Genomic DNA, 21241 nt, shown 5'->3' on the forward strand with positions numbered 1-21241 from the left:
TACCAACATTATTATTAACTTCTCTGGGCCTCAGTGACCTCATCTGGAAAATGGGGATGAAGACTGTGAGCCTCACGGGGGACAACCTGATGACCCTGTATCTCCCCCAGCGCTTAGCACGGTGCTCGGCACATAGTAAGCGCTTAACCAATACCAACATGATTACAGCCTGATGAACCTGGATCTCCCCCAGCGCTTAGCACAGTGCTCGGCACATAGTAAGCGCTTAACCAATACCAACATGATTACAGCCTGATGACCCTGGATCTCCCTCAGCGCTTAGCACAGTGCTCGGCACATAGTAAGCGCTTAACCAATACCAACATGATTACAGCCTGATGAACCTGGATCTCCCCCAGCGCTTAGCACGGTGCTCGGCACATAGTAAGCGCTTAACCAATACCAACATGATTACAGCCTGATGACCCTGGATCTCCCTCAGCGCTTAGCACAGTGCTCGGCCCATAGTAAGCGCTTAACCAATACCAACATGATTACAGCCTGATGACCCTGGATCTCCCCCAGCGCTTAGCACGGTGCTCGGCCCATAGTAAGCGCTTAACCAATACCAACATGATTACAGCCTGATGACCCTGGATCTCCCCCAGCGCTTAGCACGGTGCTCGGCACAGAGTAAGCGCTTAACCAATACCAACATGATTACAGCCTGATGACCCTGGATCTCCCCCAGCGCTTAGCACGGTGCTCGGCACATAGAAAGCGCTTAACCAATACCAACATGATTACAGCCTGATGACCCTGGATCTCCCCCAGCGCTTAGCACGGTGCTCGGCACAGAGTAAGCGCTTAACCAATACCAACATGATTACAGCCTGATGACCCTGGATCTCCCCCAGCGCTTAGCACAGTGCTCGGCACAGAGTAAGCGCTTAACCAATACCAACATGATTACAGCCTGATGAACCTGTATCTCCCCCAGCGCTTAGCACGGTGCTCGGCACATAGTAAGCGCTTAACCAATACCAACATGATTACAGCCTGATGACCCTGGATCTCCCCCAGCGCTTAGCACGGTGCTCGGCACATAGAAAGCGCTTACCCAATACCAACATGATTACAGCCTGATGACCCTGGATCTCCCCCAGCGCTTAGCACAGTGCTCGGCACAGAGTAAGCGCTTAACAAACACCAGCATTATTACTAATGAATGGATGGATGATGAATGAATGAATCTGGGGGGGGGGGGGAGGGACGGGGACAGCTGTCAGGCCGCAGACAAAGGCTCCGGGCCGGCGGCGGCGGCAGCCAATGGGAGGCGAGAGCGGGGGGGGCCACGCCCCCTGGGGGGGGCTAGCCACGCCCCCTGGGGACTTGGCCACGCCCATTTATCCCGCTGGCCACGCCCCCTCCGCAGCTCCTCGCGCGGAGCCCGAGCGGGGCGCAGAGGGCGGGAGCGGCGCCAACGGGGCGCTAAACGCTCTGCCCCCGGCGCAAACTTTGCCCCTGCAGCTTTGCACCCCTGCAGCCTTGCACCCCTGCAGCCCTGCAGCCTTGCACCCCTGCAGCCTTGCACCCCGAGCTCGGACAAGGTAAGCCCCGCACGCCCTTCGCCCTCCCCCACCCCGCTATTCCTTCGGCGCCCACTCTCCGCTAAACCCTGTGCTGAACGGTCCGGTCGTATTTAGTGAGCGCTGGCTGGGACGCTGGGCTGAGCGCTTGGATCGTAGCGAGCCGCTCAGTGGCCAAGAACCCCGGGCTGGGGAGTCGGAGGTCGTGGGTTCGAATCCCGCCTCGGCCACTTGGCAGCTGGGGGACCGTGGGCAAGTCACTTCTCCGGCCTCATCTGGAAAATGGGGCTGAAGACTGGGAGCCTCCCGTGGGACAACCCGATGACCCTGGATCTCCCCCAGCGCTTAGAACAGTGCTCGGCACATAGTAAGCGCTCAACAAATACCAACATTATTGTTATTATTAGCGCGGCTCAGTGGACTAGAGCCCCGGGCTGGGGAGTCAGAGGTCGTGGGTTCGAATCCCGGCTCGGCCACTTGCCAGCTGTGTGACTGTGGGCGAGTCACTTCACTTCTCTGGGCCTCAGTTACCTCCTCTGGAAAATGGGGATGAAGACTGGGAGCCTCCCGTGGGACAACCTGATGATCCTGGATCTCCCCCAGCGCTTAGAACAGTGCTCGGCACATAGTAAGCGCTTAACAAATACCAACATTATTGTTATTATTATTAGCGCGGTTCAGGAGACTAGAGCCCCGGGCTGGGGAGTCAGAGGTCGTGGGTTCGAATCCACGCTCTGCCGCTTGTCAGCCGGGTGACCTTAGGCAAGCGTGAGCCCATCACTGGGCAGGGATGGTCTCTCTCTGTTGCCGAATCGTAAATTCCAAGCGCTTAGGACAGTGCTCTGCACATAGTAAGCGCTCAAGAAATACCGTTGAATGAAGTCGCTTCTCTCGGCCTCAGTGACCTCATCTGTAAAATGGGGAATGAAGACCGGGAGCCCCACGTGGGACAGCCTGATGACCTTCTAGCTACCCCAGCGCTTAGAACAGTGCTTGGCACAGAGGAAGCGCTTAACAAATAATCTTTAAAAATGTACGATTCGGCAGCAGAGACACTCCCTGCCCATCAGAGGGTTCACTTGTCTGCTGTCTGACCTTGGGCAGGTTACTTCCCTGCCTCTAATCCCGCCTCTGCCACTTGTCTGCTGGGTGACCCTGGGCGAGCCACTTAACTTCCCCGTGCCTCAGTTGCCTCCTCTGTAAAATGGGTAGGTGCACGGTGATCAGGTTGTCCCACGTGGGGCTGGCAGTCTTAATCCCCATTTTACAGAGGAGGTAACTGAGGCACGGGGAAGTTCAGTGGCTTGCCCAGGGTCACATAGCAGACAGATGGTAGAGGCAGGATTAGAACCCAGGTCTTCTGACACCCAGGCCCGGGCTCTGTGCCTCAGTTACCTCGTCTGTAAAATCGTTAGGTTCAAGCTAATCATATTGTCCCAAATGGGGCTGGCAGTCTTACCCCCCATTTTACAGATGAGGTAACTAAGGCACAGGGAAGTTAAGTGGCTTGCCCAGGGTCACAGAGCAGACAGGTGGCAGGGGCAGGATTAGAACCCAGGTCCTCTGACTCCCAAGCCCGGGCTCTGTGCCTCAGGTACCTCATCTGTAAAATGGGGATTAAAAGCGTGAAACCCATGAGGCACAACCTGATTGCCCTGTATCTACCCCAGAGCTTAGAACAGTGCTTGGCACATAGTAAGCACTTAACAAATACCCTCGTCATTATTATTATTATTATGACTAGGAGAAGCAGCGTGGCTCAGTGGAAAGAGCCCAGGTTTGGGAGTCAGACGACGTGGGTTCTAATCCCAGCTCTGCCTCTTGTCTGCACTGTGACCGTGGGCAAGTCACTTTACTTCTCTGGGCCTCAGTGACTTCATCGCTAAAATGGGAATCGAGACTGTGAGTGCCATGTGGGACCGGGACTGTGCCCAGCCCAATTTGCTTATATCCATCCCAGCGCCTAGTCCAGGGTCTGGCACATAGTAAGCCCTTAACAAATACCACGATTACTATTATTATTATTATTCTCTGTGCCTCAGTTACCTCATCTGTCAAATGGGATGAAGATGGTGAGGGGACAACCTGATTATCTTGTATCTACCCCATCGTTTAGAACAGTATTTGGCTTAACAAATGGTAAGCGCTTAACAAATACCATTATCATTATTATTACCATTATTTGTTAAGCGCTCACTATGTGCCAAGCACTGGGGCGGATACAAGCAAATCGAGTTGGACACAGTCCCAGTCCCACGTGGGGCTCACGGTCTTCATCCCCATTTTACAGATGAGGAACTGAGGCACAAAGTAGTGAAGAGACTTGCCCAAAGTGGACAAGTGGCGGAGACGGGATTAGAACCCATGACCCTCTGACTCCCAGACTGGGGCCCTATCCACTACGCCGTGCTGCTTCTCGATATGCTATCTTTTAAGCGCTTACTGTGTGCCAAGCACTGTTCTAAGCACTGGGGAGGATGCGAGCTAATCAGGTTGTCCCATGTGGGGCTGGCAGTCTTCATCCCCATTTGACAGACGAGGGAACTGAGGCACAGAGAAGTAAAGTGGTTTGTCCAAGGTCACGCAGCAGACAAGTGGCAGAGCCGGGATTAGAACCCATGACCTTCTGACTCCCAGGCCTGGTCTCTATCCACTACACGAGTCTGCTTCCCTAGCCACGTTGCTTCCCTAAGCGCTCGGAAAAGAGGGTTGGCCTCATCGTAGGCGGGCAGGGCAGAGATTCCACTCGAAGACCTCGAAGTTCCGGGCGTGCAGCTGAGGGGACCAGCTCTCCAGGATGGCCAAAGCATCCTGAAGCAGAGGAGCAGCACATCCTAGTGGAAAGAGCACAAGCCTGGGAGTCAGAGGTCGTGGGTTCTAATCCCGACTCCGCCCCACGTCTGCTGTGTGACTTGCCCGAGTCACTTCACTTCTCTGGGCCTCAGTTACCTCACCTGGAAAACGGGGATCAAGATTACGAACCCCATGAGGGACACGGACTGTGTCCAATCTGACTACCTCGTATTCTACCCCAGAGTTTAGAACGGCACTTGGCACGTAGCGAGCGCTTAAGAATGATAATAATAATCACTGTGGTATTTTTTATCCACCCCCACCCCACCCAGCGCAAACACCGCTGGGGCACCATTGCCATCGTTTCCTCCGCTTACTGCATGCCACAGTACACCCTGACTCGCACGCACACAGGCGGAACTCTAAACTGCAAAGGTCTCACGGCATGGTTACCTCTCAGACAGTCAGGCAGTGCACTCTAGCATGCGCTGATAAAGGCCAGGACCAGCTGGAGATATTTTGACTTCTTTCCTGAAGGAAGATGTTCTGGTGTGGGGAGGGAGAGTCCCTGGCAGAGTTGGAGAGAGTGACTTGGCTGGTCGCATGCTTCAGATACCCCCAGATAAAGCAGGGAAAGGTCTGCAAAGCAGAGAGCCGAGTCCTTCATTCACACCCCCTAGTTCCCCCCGCGACCCATTCCCAAGTCTTGCAAACTTCCTGGGGCTAAAAAAAAAAAAAAAAGAAGAAGGCAAATGTGTGTTCCAGGGAGCCGCAAGGTCTCCGGGATTCAGTGGTAGGAGATTTAACCTAACTGTGGAAACCGAAGCAGCGGAGACAGGAGGGCAGTTCTTGGAGGAGGATTTTTTTGAAATGTGAAATGAAAGAAAAGATCTGCGCGTTTACCCGGTGCAAAAGCAATTCCCTGGAGAAAGAGTGGGTGTGATCGGTGGTGGAGTGTGTGAGAGCGCTTCTGACAGACAGCGGGTGGAAGCTACTGTGGCTGTGCACGGGAGAATAGTGTTGGAATAACGATGGGGGCGATGAAGGTGGAGGAAGAGAAAAGCTACATGCTCACTGGGGAAGAATCCAGCCGCTAGGTACTATATCCTAATCCCTGTAACACCTTGTATTTATCTACCCAGCGCCTTTCTTCTGTGCTCCACAGAACACGTTTTAGACATTATGTCACGTATCTCTTTCGTGCCCATAATATTCGTGACAGTGAGAAGGGATTAGCCTGTTTTACAGATGGGGAAACTGAGGCAGCAAAAAAGTCATTTGTTCAATACCACAGACCCAATCAGCAACAAAACTGCATATTGAAGCTAGGAGTCCTGGATTCTAGCCCATTCTCCATCCTTTGTAAACGACATTATCTCTCTGCATAGAGATGAGGGTTTATGTGACTAACGGAAAGAAAAACATCAGAGCCTACGAAAAGAGGATGTTTGTAGAAGTAGAAGAAGGAGAAAAGAGGACTTCAGGTTTAAGATTCAGGCTCACTGTATTATATTGTAAATAGTATTTCAGGGTGGTGAACATTCATTCGATCGAATCGAGTGCTTATTGTGTGCAGAGCATTGTCCTAAGCATTTGGGAAAGTATAATACAACAATAAACAGTGACATTCCCTACCCACAATAAGTGCTGTGGGGCTGGCAGGGGGGGAAGAACAAAGGGAGCAGCAAGTCAAGGTGATGCAGAAGGGAGTGGGAGATGAGGAGAAGTGGGGCTTAGTCTGGGAAGGCCTCTTGGAGGAGATGTGCCCTCAGTAAGGCTTGGAAAGGGGGGAGAGTAATTGTCTATCAGAGTAGAGGAGGGGCATTCCAGGCCAGAGGCAGGACGTGGGCTAGGGGCCGCCAAGACGTAGGACGTGGGCCAGGGGTTGGCAGCGAGACAGAAAAGATCGAGGCACAGTGAGAAGTTAAGCACTTGAGGAGCAAAATGAGCAGGCTGGGTTGTAGAAAGAGAGAAGCGAGGTGAGATAGGAGAGGATATGGTGATGGAGTGCTTTAAAGCCGATGGTGAGGAGTTTTGATTTGATTTGGAGGTGAATAGCCAACCACGGGAGTTTTGGGGGGAAAGGGGTGACGTCCTCAATGTTTTTGTAGAAAAATAATCCGGGCAGCAGAGTGAAGTGTGGACCGGAGTGGGGAGAGACAGGAGGCTGGGAGGTCAGCAAGGAGACTGATGCAGTAATCCAGGTGGGGTAGGATGAGTGATTATATTAACGTGCTGGCAGTTTGGATGGAGAGGGCAGATTTTAGCAATGTCTTGAAGGTGAGACCGGCAGGATTTGGTATTTGTTGAGTGCTTACTATGTGCAGAGCACTGTTCTAAGCACTGGGGTAGATACGGGGTAATCAGGTTGCTCCACGTGGGGCTCACAGTCTTAATCCCCATTTTACAGATGAGGTAACTGAGGCACAGAGAAGTGAAGTGACTCGCCCACAGTCACACAGCTGACGAGTGGCCGAGCCGGGATTTGAACCCATGACCTCTGACTCCCGAGCCCGGGCTCCTTCCCCTGAGCCACGCTGCTTCCGACTGACCGTTAGGTCATATATACGACATGCTCCCTGTACTCCTAATATCATGCACGTGTTGGTATGTCTGCATGGGCCTGCGGGGTGTGCTTCTAAGTAAATAAGCATGTGGTGGGGTTTGAATGTGAGTACAAGGGTGAATGTAGGTGAGTGAGAGTGGAGGAGCCTTGCTCTGAGGGCTCAGAGAGAGAGGGTGGTGTCTGTGCCTTTGACAGAGCAGTGAGCAGTGGTGAGAGGGAGAATATGTGTGGACTTCTGAATCAGCTTACCTGTAGGGAGAGTGCGTGAGTCAGAACTCTTTTAATAATTGGGAGTTACTCCGGAACTACTGTCCCCCAGACCCCCCCCCGCTCCCTCTGTTGCCACCAGTCATCCCAACTGTCTCCCTCTGCTCCATCCCAGTTGCCTCGGGGCCAGAAATAGCCAGGGCAGGGTCAAAAAGGCAGCAACTGCAAACACAGCGAGAACAAGGACAAGTGAGCCTTGGTCTGAGAGGCTCACCAGAGCCTCAATACGTTCCTGTCACCAGTAAGCGTTAGAGCGGGATTCCTCCCCCCAGCCCCGCCACCAACCCTGGCAGACACACAAGCACCCACACAGAAACTAGGAGGTTGTGCTAAGCAAGGGCTGTGCTTCTCTCGCTGCAGCCCGCCTTCTCCAAGTGGCCCTCGTGGGCTTTTCTGTATCGGACAGAGGGAGGGTGGGTGGGGGACTCACTGGACATTGCAGTCAATCCCCTGGTACCAAACCTCAAGGTTTGCGGATACTCCCGGATTCATTCGGGAGGTGCTCAGTTCTTGGGTCAGTAGCCTTGTCGCAGTGTTCAGCCCTCCTAATTAGGAGGAAGAGGAGAAGGAGGAAGAGCATCAGCACTTACTGTGCTCCCTCTTGTGCAGGGCTCTCTACTAGGCGCTTGTGAAGTACAGAATTTAAAAAAAAACAGAGATGTGCTCCCTGCAACAAGAAGTTTACACTCTAAAGAAGGAGTCCAGCATAAAAATAGTTGAAACTAGAATAAATGTGCCAAATCTAGCATTAGTCCTTCACTGAATCTCTGAGTGAGCTGAAATGGAGTTGAGCAGGCATGATTCCCTCTTCCAGTAGGAGAATCTGTTCAGCACCTCCCTCTAGCTTCTCGCCACAGGCGGGACCCAAAGGGACACCTCAAAAATTGTCCCAAACAAACAGGGGATTAAGCTGTCTAGTGGTTGGAGGTCGGCGGGAGGGGAAGAAGGGGATCGGATTGTTACCTAACCCTTAGAGCACGGGCCTAGGAGTCAGAAGGACCAGGGTTTGAATCCCAGATCCGCCATTTCATTCAGTAGTATTTATTGAGCGCTTACTATGTGCAGAGCACCGTACTAAGCGCTTGGAATGTACAAATTGGCAACAGATACAGTCCCTGCCCATTGATGGGCTTACAGTCTAGTCGATCTGCTGGTTGACACTGGGCAAATCACATAAACTTTCAGGGCCTCAGTTACCTCATCTATAAAATGAGGATTAAGACTGTGAGCCCTATGTGCGTCACAGACTGTGTCCAACACAATTAGCTTGACTCTACCCCAGGGCTTAGAACAGTCCCTGGGACATAGTAACTGTTTAAGAAAATACCACAGAAAAACTTCCATCTGGGTCGGCTGTGTCTGAAATAAGAGGTATCCCTTCCTTTCCAGGCCTCTGTGCCTAAGAGTCAGCGAAGCAGTGAGCTGATGGTGCCAGCTAGAGCCTGTCACGGTCTGGATGGGCATCAGGCCAGTTTCCTCCCATGTTTAGCTCTGCCGATGCACCTCTGGGTCAATCTGCTATTTCTGTCCGGGTGGCGACCCAGCTCATTCCTGGCCCTGATGTCCCCTGGATACCAGAGCCCTGTCTAACAGGGCCATAGTTTAATCCATTCTATTTTTTCTCCCTCTTTCAAATAAACAAATCCTAAACTAAGATTGGCCCAAGCTAACTTCCTTTGGGATTTAAGTGGTGTTTGAGTCCAAATCTCAAGAGGTGAAAGACCATGGATGAATTCCACCCCTCTTTGGGGCAGAGAGGGAGGGGGAGAAAGAGAGAGAGAGAGGAAAGGAAAGAGAGTGAGTGTTTAGCCAACAGCCAATTCTGACTGCTCAAATCAATCTGGAGGGGTGATTTTTTTTTCTTTTCGAAAGTGATTTGCCAAGCTGGAGTCTGAGCAGATGTAATGTGGGTGGAGTCCAGCACCTGGAACAAAAACAATGAAAAGGATGCTCTATCTAAATTGCCAATAGAGTCGCTTCACTGTCCATTAAATACCCTGGTCCAAGATAATTGCCATAAGGGAAGTTTGATTGCTAGGACCGTGAGACAGACACCCACACTACACTGCCATATGCATACTCTCACCCCTTCAGTGTCACACTCATTCATACTTGCTTGCAGTCAAGAAGAGTGATTTCTTCATCTTCATTAGTATTTATTGAACACTGTACTGGGTGCGTGGGAACACGTAATATAGCACTTGGAAGGTCCCTACCTCAAGGAGTTTACAGTCTACTTAGAAAGATTGTGCATACCAAGATTGTGCGTACTACCTTTGTTCACCAGGGTGAATCGGAAGGAAAACATAAAAAGTAACCAATAAAATGAATACATCGATGAGTAAATATACAACCAATATGCACTTAAGGGTGGTTGATGGGATGACCTGACCAAGGAGATGAGGATTCAATGGAGAATGCCTCCACAGAGATTTTTTTTTTATGAGAGGGAAAGGATGGGATTTGCTGGGTTTAAGGGTGTGGGGAGGAGCAAGGGAAAAGCACTTGCAAAATGGTCTGAGGCCCGTAGTGGTCCTACCCCAGGTCACCCCGTGCAAACACCATGGCACTTTCACAAACAACTTGGTGCCATCTTGGTCTCACACACACAAAATGCCTCAGCTCCATGCCTGTGCTGTGCCATTTACCATAACTCATTCTCAGAACACCCAGGCCCAAGGAAATCAACACCTCTCCACTTGAGGCTCTATGGTCAGAGCTGTGCACTTGACCACTGTAAGCCTGTTAGCCTCTTGAGCCCCTGGATTCTCCTTATTGTTGCCTACCCATCCCAGATACAACACCCTTCTCTTGGCACCTTGGAATGCTAAATCAGTCTCAACTTGCTCTATTCCCACCCACCTCCTTAGTCATTATTCGCTGGCAACATTGGAAGAGTGGGTGTAAGGCAGCAAACATTGTATTCTTGCTGAAAGGAGAGGGAGAGAGAGAGGAAAGGAAGGAGAGAGAGGCACAAGGGAGAGAAAATCAGAGAGATGTTTGGCTTGAGGACCCAGAGCAGCTACTGTGCGAAGCCCTCCCTCTCTTCCTCACCCACTCTGTGTCGCTCCCTCTACCCCTAGTGTCCTTCCCCTGACCCCAGTGACCACCGCTGCTGTCTGATCCCCTGACTGGCAGGGCTCATTCTTGCGCTAAACATTTGCCCTTGCTTGGCTCAGGGCCTGGGGGTGATTGCTGCACTCACTCCTACTTCCTCCAGCCCAGTGTGTGTCGTTAGCACATCCCCTTCTGCCCCACCACTCCCCGGGACTTGCCCATCACTGTAGACGGAAACTTGCTTCACAAGCGTCAGTGGGGTGAAGGAATTACAGGGCCCTCTTCACTCAGGAGCGAGAGGGGAGATTTGGACCCAGCTCTGGAGAGGGATTTTGTGGAAACTCTGAGGTCCCGTCCGTGTTGGCCTTTCCACTTTGACCACTGAGCTCTGGGGCAGGACCGAGGCTGTGAGAAAACCTCCTGCACTGGCAGTACCGGAAGACCTGGCCGGTGGAAAGGAGGAAAGAAGGAAAAAAGGAGGGATGAGCTTGGGAAGAGGAAGGAAAGGGTTGGCCTGGAAAGAGGAAGGAGAGGTGAACCTGGGAAGATCCAGTTGTCATTTCTCTGCAGCCCTGGAAAGACATGTTACGTCACGCGACTTACCGGAGATCCACAGAGAGAAGAAGGGTTCCCTTCTCCTGCTAACTCTGTCAGCTCCTTGTGGGCAAGGATCACATCTACCAACTAAATATGGTTGATCGATCGATCGATTGATTTGATAAAGTGGAGCCTTGGGGATCCTACTCAAGGAAAGGGAAACAGCTCAGAGGGGGTGCAGTTAGTCAGTGGTCCTCCTGGCTGGACTCCTCCAGCTGGGACATTGCTTGTGAGCTGAAAAGAGGCTCAGGAGTAGAGGCGAGGGGCATTTCTCATCCCAGGAACAAGGATCTGGTTTCCAGGAGCTGACCTTGAGCTGACCTTGCACCATCAGGCAGAGCTAACAGACCGTGACTGGAGTCTTTCTGCATCACCGGCCAGGCTTGTTTACACGTTGGAGCAGGGGAAGAAAAAGAGCAGCCTGGCGCAGTTGGCCTCCTTCTCTCTGGCTTACAGTTCCAGGCTACACTGAGGTACTGGAAATACGAGTCCTTGTTAAAGTGTAAGCCCCTTGAAGGCAGGGGCTATGTCTTTTCCTACTAGTGAACGCTCCCAAGTATAAAGTACAGTGCTCCATACACAGGCACTCAGTAAGTACCATTTAGCATGGCTTAATGGAAAGAGCTTGGGAGTCAGAGGTCGTGGGATCTAATCCTGGCTCCGCCACTTGTCAGCTGTGTGACCTTGGGCAAGTCATTTAACTTCTCTGTGCCTCAGTTACCTCATCTGTAAAATGGGGATGAAGAATGTGAGCCCCACGTGGGTCAACCTGATTACCTTGTATCTACCCCAGCTTTTAGAATAGTGCTTGGCACATAGTAAGCTCTTAACAAATACTATTATTTATCATTATTATTATTATTGCCATTGATTGATCTGAGGGACCTGCAAATCCAGGCACAAAAGAACAGTTACCTTTAGGGATGGAGCTCAGTGTAACTATACTTTCAAAACTCTGGCATTGCCAAATCTGCAAAAACATCTTTCTGCTTCTCCCTGGACTGGAGAAAAGAAAATGGAGAGGATCAGCATGGTCTGGGGGAGCTAGTTAGACAAACTCACACTTATGGCCCTTCCAGCCTCAGTGCTGTGGACCCCTCCAACTGCATCAGCCAAAGAGAAACTGTGCCGTGGAGGTTGGAGTCAGGCCCTGGGGTGGATGAGGAATGCTTCCCAGTCCTTCAGAGGCAGCCTACTCTTCACAGATCAGATTTCTCCATCCCCTATGCCTCAGTGGCACCACTGACCAAGTGGGTGGTAAGCAGGTGTGGAAAGGAGAGTGGAAAAGGTGGTTCTCTTTCTTCTCTCTTCCCTTGCACCTGCTCACTAAGGTAAACCCTCAGCCCCAGGCGGCCCGGGGAAGGATCTCACCACCACACTCCCTCTGCCCCTGCCTAAGATGCAGCTGCGCCTAATTCCAGAATTCCCACTTTAACAAACCAGCTGAACCCTGGGGAGATTGGGGGGGTCAGACGGGGTGACGTGCTGCTTTCTCCTGAGCTTAGGATTCCCTTGAACCAATCAAATACAGTTCACCTTCAGCCCTGAACAATAACACCATATGGCGTTATTACCAGCTTTTCTCCCAGGAGTACAGAATGTTTCACACTGCAGCCGGACAAACCGGCACATGCTCTTCTGCTGCTACCCGGAGGCTGAAGGAAACAGGGCTGAGGGGAGACAAGTCAAGCAGCAGGCCTGACAGAGGCCTTATCGAATGTGCCCCTCCTTCCTCGTCCCTCTATTTCCCCTCTCTGAAATGGGTATGAGAGAGAGAGAGAGAGAGAGAGAAAGAGTGTGTGTGTGTTAGGGTGGGTGTTTGGTGTTTGAGTTCTCTTAACTCAGTGATGTGGATCAAAGCAGAAGGAAGTGATGGAGGTGAGAAGGAGGAGAAGACCTAGCATTGGTGAGTGAGGATGGGGCTCTGGCCTATTTGGCAGATTGGTGCAAAGTTTTGCAGGCTGAATATTCCTGCACCTTATCTTCAAGGCTGCTTTACAAATAAAGGATCTGAGCAAATAGCTGATAAAGAGCCTGTGTTCTCCCAGCCTCTGCTCCAACTCCAGTTAGAGAATATTTGAACCTTTTAAATCAGTCCCATCCAATCATACATAGTCTGAATCCTCCTAACATGATCCTAAACACTTTTTTCGGGTTAAAACCTTTTCCTTCAGGGATTAGGGAAACTTTGCTGCCATGAAAACTCCTTCCACGTTTGCTGGCTTGCTCCCCTGCTCTTCTGTCATCACTTTTTGCTTTGTTTGACCCTGCCAGACTCTTACAATTTCTTTTTTTAATGATATTGGTTAAGTGCTTACTATGTGCCAGGAACTGTTCCGAGCACTGGGGCAGATACAAGATAATGAGGTTGGGCACAGTCCCTGTCCCACATGGAGCTCACAATCGTAATCCCCATTTTACAGATGAGGTAACTGAGGCACAGAGAAGTGAAGTGATTTGCCCAAGGTCACCCAGCAGACGTGTGACCATACTCTCCATACCCACAGACTTGCTTTCTTGACCCATCCACTTAGGGATTCTATTGATTCTATTGATCCTTAGGGATTCTATTGATCCATTCAGCCTGACAACAAACGAGGGACACCTGAGAGGAGAACAACTTAGTGGTGGGGGGGGGGTGGTCTCAGGTCTTGAATCTCATCCGCAGGCATCTATCACCCCTACCCAGCCAATGGGGGTCGAGCAGACCATCAGGTGGATTCAGGTCCTGCTGATGACCCTTTTGGTTCCAGGAATTCTGGATAGCTGATGAGTTTGTGGAGGGTTTTGCCAGACATAGTCACCCTGGGAGAAGATGGGCACATGAATCTTGGCCTGGCACTTCTTTCCAGCCAATACTGGGAAACTCACGGTCCCCACTTGCAGTGCAACGCGTGAGGAGACATTTATCGCATCAGAGTGGGGAAGCGGTTGATGGTTTTCTGGGAAGGGGACGCTTTTATTCTCGCTCCCCTTCGCACATCCAAAATGGGAAAGTCTCTGGATGTCAAGCAGCGATGCAAACCACGTGGGGCAAGCCGACACCGGGGAAGAAATTCCCAGACATGAGACAGATGATATCCCGTCTGTTGGGTCTCTGCAGCCACGCAGGTGGTATGGGACCAGAGGAGGCGGGGAAGACTATTAGTGGGGGCAACCATGCAGGGAGGTCCCGAACCTCAAATGCAGAGGAGGGTTCCCGGGGCTTCCGCCTGTCATCCCTGGTGGTGGATTCTGCCAGAGCCAACCCTCCTGTGGGATTCTGGCAGGCCCTTCCCTGGGGTTCTGCCAACCCAGACAGCTTTCCTCCCTGCCTTCTGAAAAACTCACGCAGCCCCGAGAGGAGGGGGTCGGGCAGCTTTCCTGGCCTGGGCAAGATAGTCCCAAGACTCCTGTGGTCATTCAGGTCAAACCCCTGTGAATGTGGGGCTCCTAAGCCGGGGAGGCAGGTGGCAAGGCGGAAGGAGCAGAGAGCAAGGGAACTGTTCTTCCAAGCTAAAATAAGAATAATGATAATATTTGTTAAGTTCTTACTATCTGTTCAGCACTGTTCTAAGCGCTGGGGTATGTACAAACGACCGAACAGGTTAGATACTGTCCCTGTCCCACATAGGGCCCACAGTCTTAATCCCCACTTTATAGATGGGTTAACTGAGGCGCCGAGAAGTTAAATGACTTGCTCAAGGTCATACAGCAGATAAGTGGCAGAGCTGGGATTAGAAACCAGGTCCTCTGACTTCCAGGTCCTCTGCTCTATCCATTAGGCCATGCTGCTCCAGAACTGCCTCCCTAGCGGTCACTATCTCTGGATCCTGTCACTGGTTCTCTGTCAAGCAGCAATCTGGGGCAGAAAAATAAAGGGGCAGGAAAAACCTCTCCTCTAGGACCAAATCTGGATTGATCCAGTGCTTCCCTCAGAATGCCGGGGGGAGACCAAAGAGAAGAGTGAACCTCACATCGCCCGAATGCTGAGGTACCTGACACAGTGCCTGGCATAACCAGGAAAGCCTTGTCTGCTGTGTGACCTTGGGCAAGTCACTTAACTTCTCTGTGTCTCAGTTACTTCATCTGTAAAATGTGAGCCCCATGTGGGACAGAGATTGTGTCCCACCTGATAAAATTATGTCTATCCCTGCATTTAGTATAGTGCCTGGCACATATTAAGCACTTAACAAATACCAACTTCCCTGCATCCCTCAGATTACATCCAGGGGACCATTGATGAAGATGATGGTACATATTAAATGTTTACTATTGAGGTAGATGCAAAGTAATCACGTTGGACACAGCCTCTGTCCCACATGGGGCTCAGAGCCTGAGTAAGAGGGAGAACAAGTATTGAATACCCGTTTTATAGATGAGGAAACTGAGGCCCAGAGACGTTAAGTGGCTTGCCCAAGGTCACACAGGCAAGTGGCAGAATGAGGATTAGAACCCAGGTCCTCTGACTCCCAGGTCTGTGCTCTTTCCACTAGGCCAAGCTTTTCTCTGGACCAGATCTCCAGATCTTTATTCTTGAGCTATTTTTCTAGCAGGGAGCAGTTTGGGAGAGTCATAAAATTCTTGGGCTAGATTGAGCCTCACACTCACCCAATCCATTCCCCTCTCCCCAGGGAGGGTTACACTTAAACCATCCCGTGTAGAGATAATGACAATAATAATAATAATAATAACTGTGGTATTTGTTAAGAGCTTACTACGTGCCAAGCACTATCCTGAGCACTGGGTAGATACAAGGTAATCAGGTCGGACACAGTCCCTGTCCCACGTGAGGTTCACAGTCTTAATCCCCATTTTACCGAGGAAGTAACTGAGGCACAGACAGAGAAGTGAAGTGACTTGCCCAAGTTCACACAGCAGGCACATGGCAGGGCAGGGATTAGAACCCACATCCTCTGACTCCCAGGCCCGTGATCTTTCCACTAGGCCATGCTGCTTCTCCAGTCTCCTGTTTTCCTTGCGACCATCTCCTGAAATCAAGAGTTCCTCATTTTCATTCTCCTCCTGTTTGATTCCTTGCATGGTTGTGTGGGTCACTATCTGTGGGTTCCCTTTTCTGTGTTCTTGTGGTGTATTAGGATGTGTTCATATGTATCTTCATATATGCATGTGTGTGTCTATGGATATTTTTTCTTGTTGGCCATGGGACGGGAGATCTCCGGAATCAAGGATTTCCTTTGAGTTAATTTTATCTGCTGTTGATTTGGGCTAAGGAGGGGGGGGAAAGAAAAGACAAAGAAAATCTCCCTTCCTCAGTGTGGCAGAGAAGGAGTTTGTGGAGGTTGTACAGATGTGTCTGGCTAGCTGCCACATCGCAGAAAGCTATAGATGTGTCAGAGGATCTAATCCAGTGTGAAAAATCTCCTAATTGGCATTTAACAAGCAACACTCAGGGAGACCCTGCTTGCTTCTGCCCTCTAAGCACTCACCCACTGCCCCAAGGTTGGATGTCTCTATCTGTTGCCAAATTGTACTATCCAAGCGCTTAGTACAGTGCTCTGCACACAGTAAGCGCTCAATAAATATGATTGAATGGATGAATGAATGTCTCCCTCTGGGCAAAAGTGGCCAGTTGGTCTGATGGTCCCGGCAAGGGGAGGACACTTCATTTCAATCGTATTTATTAAGTGCTTACTATGTGCAAAGCACTGTACTAAGCACTTGACTTTCCCTCCCTCCCCTTGCCCCTTCCTGGTGGGCAAAAGGCATGAGGCTAAGTTCTTACTTGGGTAATAGCTTAGAAGGAAGGCAGTGACTCTCCCGAATCGATCTATTCATCAATCAATGGTATTTATCAAGAGCTTACTATGGGTAAAGAACCATGTTAAGCCCTTGGACAACTGAACACCATGTCGGGGCCTGCCTGGCTTTTGGGTTTCTCTGAGTTTGCTAGCCGTCAGGCGGCGAATAATAATGATGATATTTGTTAAGCGCTTACTACGTGCTAGGCACTGTACTAAGTGCTCGGGTGGATACAAGTAAATAGAGGTGGACACAGTCCCGTGTGGGGCTCACAGTCTCAATCCCCATTTTACAGATGAGGTAACTGAGGCACAGAGAAGTGAAGTGACTTGCCCAAAACCGCAGCAGACAAGCCAGGTTTAGAACCCGTGACCTTCTGACTCCCAGGCCTGTGGTCTATCCACTACGCCATGCTGCTTCTTATGGGGGTTCGGGGAAACATCTGGGGCAGGGACGCGCCGAGACCACCCAATTGTATGTTTGTGGGGCTGGAGACCCACCCTTACGTGTCTAAACCTTACTGCTCTGACCACTCTGTGCAGCGTTCTCACACACACAAGCTGCCACCCCTCCCCACCCCAGTGGAGTTCCCCGGGACAGTCACTGACTTTCCCTGGTTTTTTCCTTCACTCTGGCTTCATGAGCTGAGCAAGGTGGGACTTCTTGGGTGGGAAGCAGAAAAACCATGCCTGCATTCAGCTGTCACCCACCTCGGCATCAGCTGGCACCACATCTGTGCCAGGAGCCAAAAATAGTGGGCTACGGGTGGGAGGCTGCTTCTCCTTCACACACTGTTTCTCTCCGGAAAGTGAGCCAGAGATCTGCTAGGGGCTGGTCACCAGGACACCCTGACCGGGGTTGGAGAGTTGCCTCATGTCCACAAATGCCACTTGTAGCCTGGAGCCGCCTTCCAGCCAACTCTCTCACTCTCGGCCCCACATCCCCTCCCAAATTGTCGTTGCCAGTGCCTGGTATCCAGCATGGCTAAGCTGCTCACGGGAGTGATGTGAAGGAGCGACATGCCAGCCGAGAGAGGGACCCACGGTGTGGACATCTGGGTATCTTCTCGCCCTGGTGGGCCCGACCCAGTACTAATGGGAAAGTAGTAGAGAGACTTAAGGTCTCGCTCGACATCGGCCTCAGAGGTCTCATCCGAGTTGCTCCTCGCCCACTGAGCTGATCTCCTTTGTGAGGCTCTGAAAGAGGCAAGGGGCAGGTTTTTCTCTTGGCAGGAGTTCAGGTCTGATTTTCCAGACTGAATTTCCAGCCTCAGGAATGAAAGTTTTGCATCAGGCTGGAGCCCAGGTTCTTCCCAGGCAACTCTGGAGCTCAGACAGTAGTTTCTCTTGCTTCTTTTCTTGCACCCTTCCATTCATGGATGCATTGATCAGCAGGGCCCTTGGAAGGAGTGCGTCAGCCCCAACCTCCCTATAGTTGGACAATAAGCGCTTAGTACAGTGCTCAGCACACAGTAAGCGCTCAATAATTATGATTGAATGAATGAATGAAGATGGACAAGATCGAGGCATGGGGAAGATAGAGGTGAGAAAGAGAGAGGTGACCGCCCCAGGTCAAGGGGAGAGTTGGAGGGCAGGCTGGGATTAGCATGGGCCATTGCTGGGAATAGCACTGTCATGGAAAATCTCAGGGCCCAGGCCAGGGAAATACAGTGGACTTGGACTAAGCCGGAGACACAGGCAGCATCTCCCATCAGACGTCAAGAACCAGAGCAGTCAAGAATCAAGAGCCCGAGAAGAAGTGAGGGCAGGGGTGGACTAGAAACCTCCTTTTCTGATGCTTTCCTGGTAAACCTCATTTGGACGCAAAGGGGAAATAGCATGTTTATGCCTGTAAGGTGGTCCAGTGGAGAGAGCACAGGCCTGGGAGTCAGAGGACCTGGGTTCCGATTCCAGCTCCTCCACTTGCTTGCAGGCTGACCTTAGGTAAGCCATTTAACTTCTTTGGGCCTCATTTCCCTCATCTGTAAAATGGGGATTCAATACCCATTATCTCTTTCCCCCACTTAAACTGTGACCCTCATGTGGGGCACGGACTGTGCCCAAACTGATGGTCTTGTACCTACCCCAGTGCTTGATACAGTGTCTGGCACATAGTAAGCGCTTAAAAAATACCACAGTTATTATTGTTTGCAGGGCCCTGAGGGCCGGGAGCCAGAAATCAGCAGGTTATATGGTACTCTATCAAGCGCTTGGTACATTGCTTTGCACACAGTAAGTGCTCAGTAAATACAACTGAATGAATGAAAGGTGCACTGTCAACAGAGGGGAGGCCTGTTCCAACTCTCCTGGCTTGGGCCTGGTTCTAGCAACTTATAGCTCTCTTAGAAGGGCGGGCTATTCCATCCCTATGTCAGTCAGAATCTGGGTGGCGGAGAAGCACTGAAGCTTGGTGCATTTTCAGGGGGAGGGACATTGATCGGGCCTCCTCAGACAAGGCTCCTGACAACAATTGTGCCCTGATTCCTTTCCAAAGCAGCGATTTAACAATCCCCCAGCTGTGTGTGGGGGAGGCAGAGGAAAGTCAAGAGCCCCCGTACTTCACTGAAACATTAGACTGTCATTCTCCCCCCTCCCTCCCTCCAACTGCCTCTCTTAAAATAGGTTTTTTGGCACCAGAGTTGTTTTCCAGACCATCTCTTTTGGATGTGAGGTGATGAAGCAGTGGGAGGGTGAGCCCTCCCACCCCGCAGCAGGGAGGGACCATGGTTTAAACCTTCCTCCTTGGGTCTTCTACCCCACCTAGGAAATCACTCAAAGGTGAGAGTTTTAGGCAGGTTAAAAAAAAAGAAAAAAAAATATCAAACCAGCAGGCTGCAGAAGCTGGTGCCCGCCAGCATGCTGCCAGCCATGCCAGACAAGACACCTGGCATTCTCCTCCTCCTTTAGCTTCATTGTCTCTAATCTTGCTCCTCTTGTGAAAGGAGAATAAGGAAGTTGCTAGAGGTCCCAGGCAGCAAGACCCTGAGACAGAGTGAGCCTAAGGGAGAATGCAGTCAGTCCATCGTATTTTTTGAGCATTTACTGTGTGCAGAGCACTGTATTAAGCACTTGGGAGAGTACAGTATAACAGTAAACAGACACATTCCCTGTCCACAGCGACTTTACAGTCTTGAGGGCAGGTGCTCAAGTGTCTGCCTGGAGCACTGTGGAGAAATGCCCTGTGGGCACCCTCACCCCACTCCCACCGCCCCCCCGCTTCCCTCTACCTCTCCCCACAAACACCCTTGGATCCCAGACCACATGCACAGATCCTCCCACAAACACACTGTAACATGCTCACTCAACGCCGGATCGTGCAGCTCCTCACACGCATGGACACTCGGGTGAACAAAGGGGAGAACAAAGGAAGCTGCTTTTCCACCTCTTTGTAGGAAAACCCATATATCTCCCCCAGACACACACTTCATGTCCCCTCTAAAGTGATAAAAACAATGGCACTTATCCCTCCCACACAAGCAGACAGATCTGAGAAGAGCGGCGGAGAGGTCAGGGCCGGCAGCTGAACTCCCTTCCACCCGCTGACTCTGAGGCGTGGGTTCACGTTACACACTTGGCTTGTTAATCTTATTAAAATCGGCTCCTCTACAGCTTGGCCCAAGATTCCCCTTCGAGCTCAGCTTTTGCCCAGTTTGATGGCTCTGATCGATGTCCCTTTAACCTGATCCATGCCCCAACTTTATGAGAATGATGAGAAGCCACATGGGATAGTGGATAGAACATGGGCTTGGGAGTCGGAAGGTCATGGGTTCTAATCCTGACTCTGCCACTTGTCTGCTGTGTGACCTTGGGCAAGTCACTTCACTCTCTGTGTCTCGGTTACCTCATCTGTAAAATGAGGATTGAGACTGTGAGACCCACTGGGACGGGGACTCTGTCCAACTGGATTTGCTTGTATCCACGCCAGCATTTAGAACAGTGCCTGGTACATAGTAAGTGCTGAAAAATACCATTATTATTAATGATGTTGGTGGTGTTTGTTAAGCATTTACTATGAGCCCCAGACCAAGCACTGACGTAGATACAAGATAATCATGTCAGACACAGTCCCTGTCCCACATGGGGCTCACAGTCTAAGAGGGAGAGAGAACGGGGATTTAATCCCTATTTTACAAATGAGAAAACAGCCACAAGTAATTTGAAAGCCTGGGAGAGCAGCAAGAACTGCATTCAGAAAGCTCTTTCACTCAGTTTTACCTTCAACATAAGTCAGTTCCCTGACCCCAAAGGTTCTGATTTACTTTCTCTCCAGCCAAAAGAAACCCATCACACAGTAGGGAGCCCTCAAATTGCACACTGGCCCAAGTGACAGGCTGGTCGGACCAGCGTGTTGCCTCTAGGGCCCGGGCATCCTGCCCACCGCAAATTACCATTGCCAAGTCCTGTTGCCCCATGCCAAGTTCTGTCCATGTGCCCAAGCTCTGGTCCGTGGACTTCACCTGCCAGCCCAAACCGTAATCACTCTATTGCTTTGCTTCAACCTCCATCTTCCAGGACCAAGCCACTCCAGTCTGCACAGCCAGGAAGAGTTCCCGGCAGTCTCTTGCCCTCCACACCACCACTCCCAGATACCACCCTCACACCCTGAACGACAAATCACCCCTCGATTCAGCCGTGAGTCGGGAACAAAATGAGCAGGTCCGACTGTGGGTGAATTTCAGATTGGTATCAGC

The 21241-nt window shown here is 51.1% G+C and overlaps 1 protein-coding gene across 1 annotated transcript in view; it reads left to right on the plus strand.

Moving 5' to 3' along the window:
• The first annotated feature begins 1384 nt into the window (after window positions 1-1384).
• Window positions 1385-21241, plus strand: part of LZTS1 (leucine zipper tumor suppressor 1) — a 50571-nt gene continuing 30714 nt past the window's right edge. The window contains exon 1 of the mRNA XM_029066631.1: window positions 1385-1550. The gene's annotated coding sequence lies outside the window, so the exon portion shown is untranslated. The remainder of the gene's footprint in view (window positions 1551-21241) is intronic.

The sequence above is a fragment of the Ornithorhynchus anatinus genome, chromosome 5 (assembly GCF_004115215.2).
Source record: "Ornithorhynchus anatinus isolate Pmale09 chromosome 5, mOrnAna1.pri.v4, whole genome shotgun sequence".
In the NCBI taxonomy this organism is placed as follows: Eukaryota; Metazoa; Chordata; class Mammalia; order Monotremata; family Ornithorhynchidae; genus Ornithorhynchus; species Ornithorhynchus anatinus.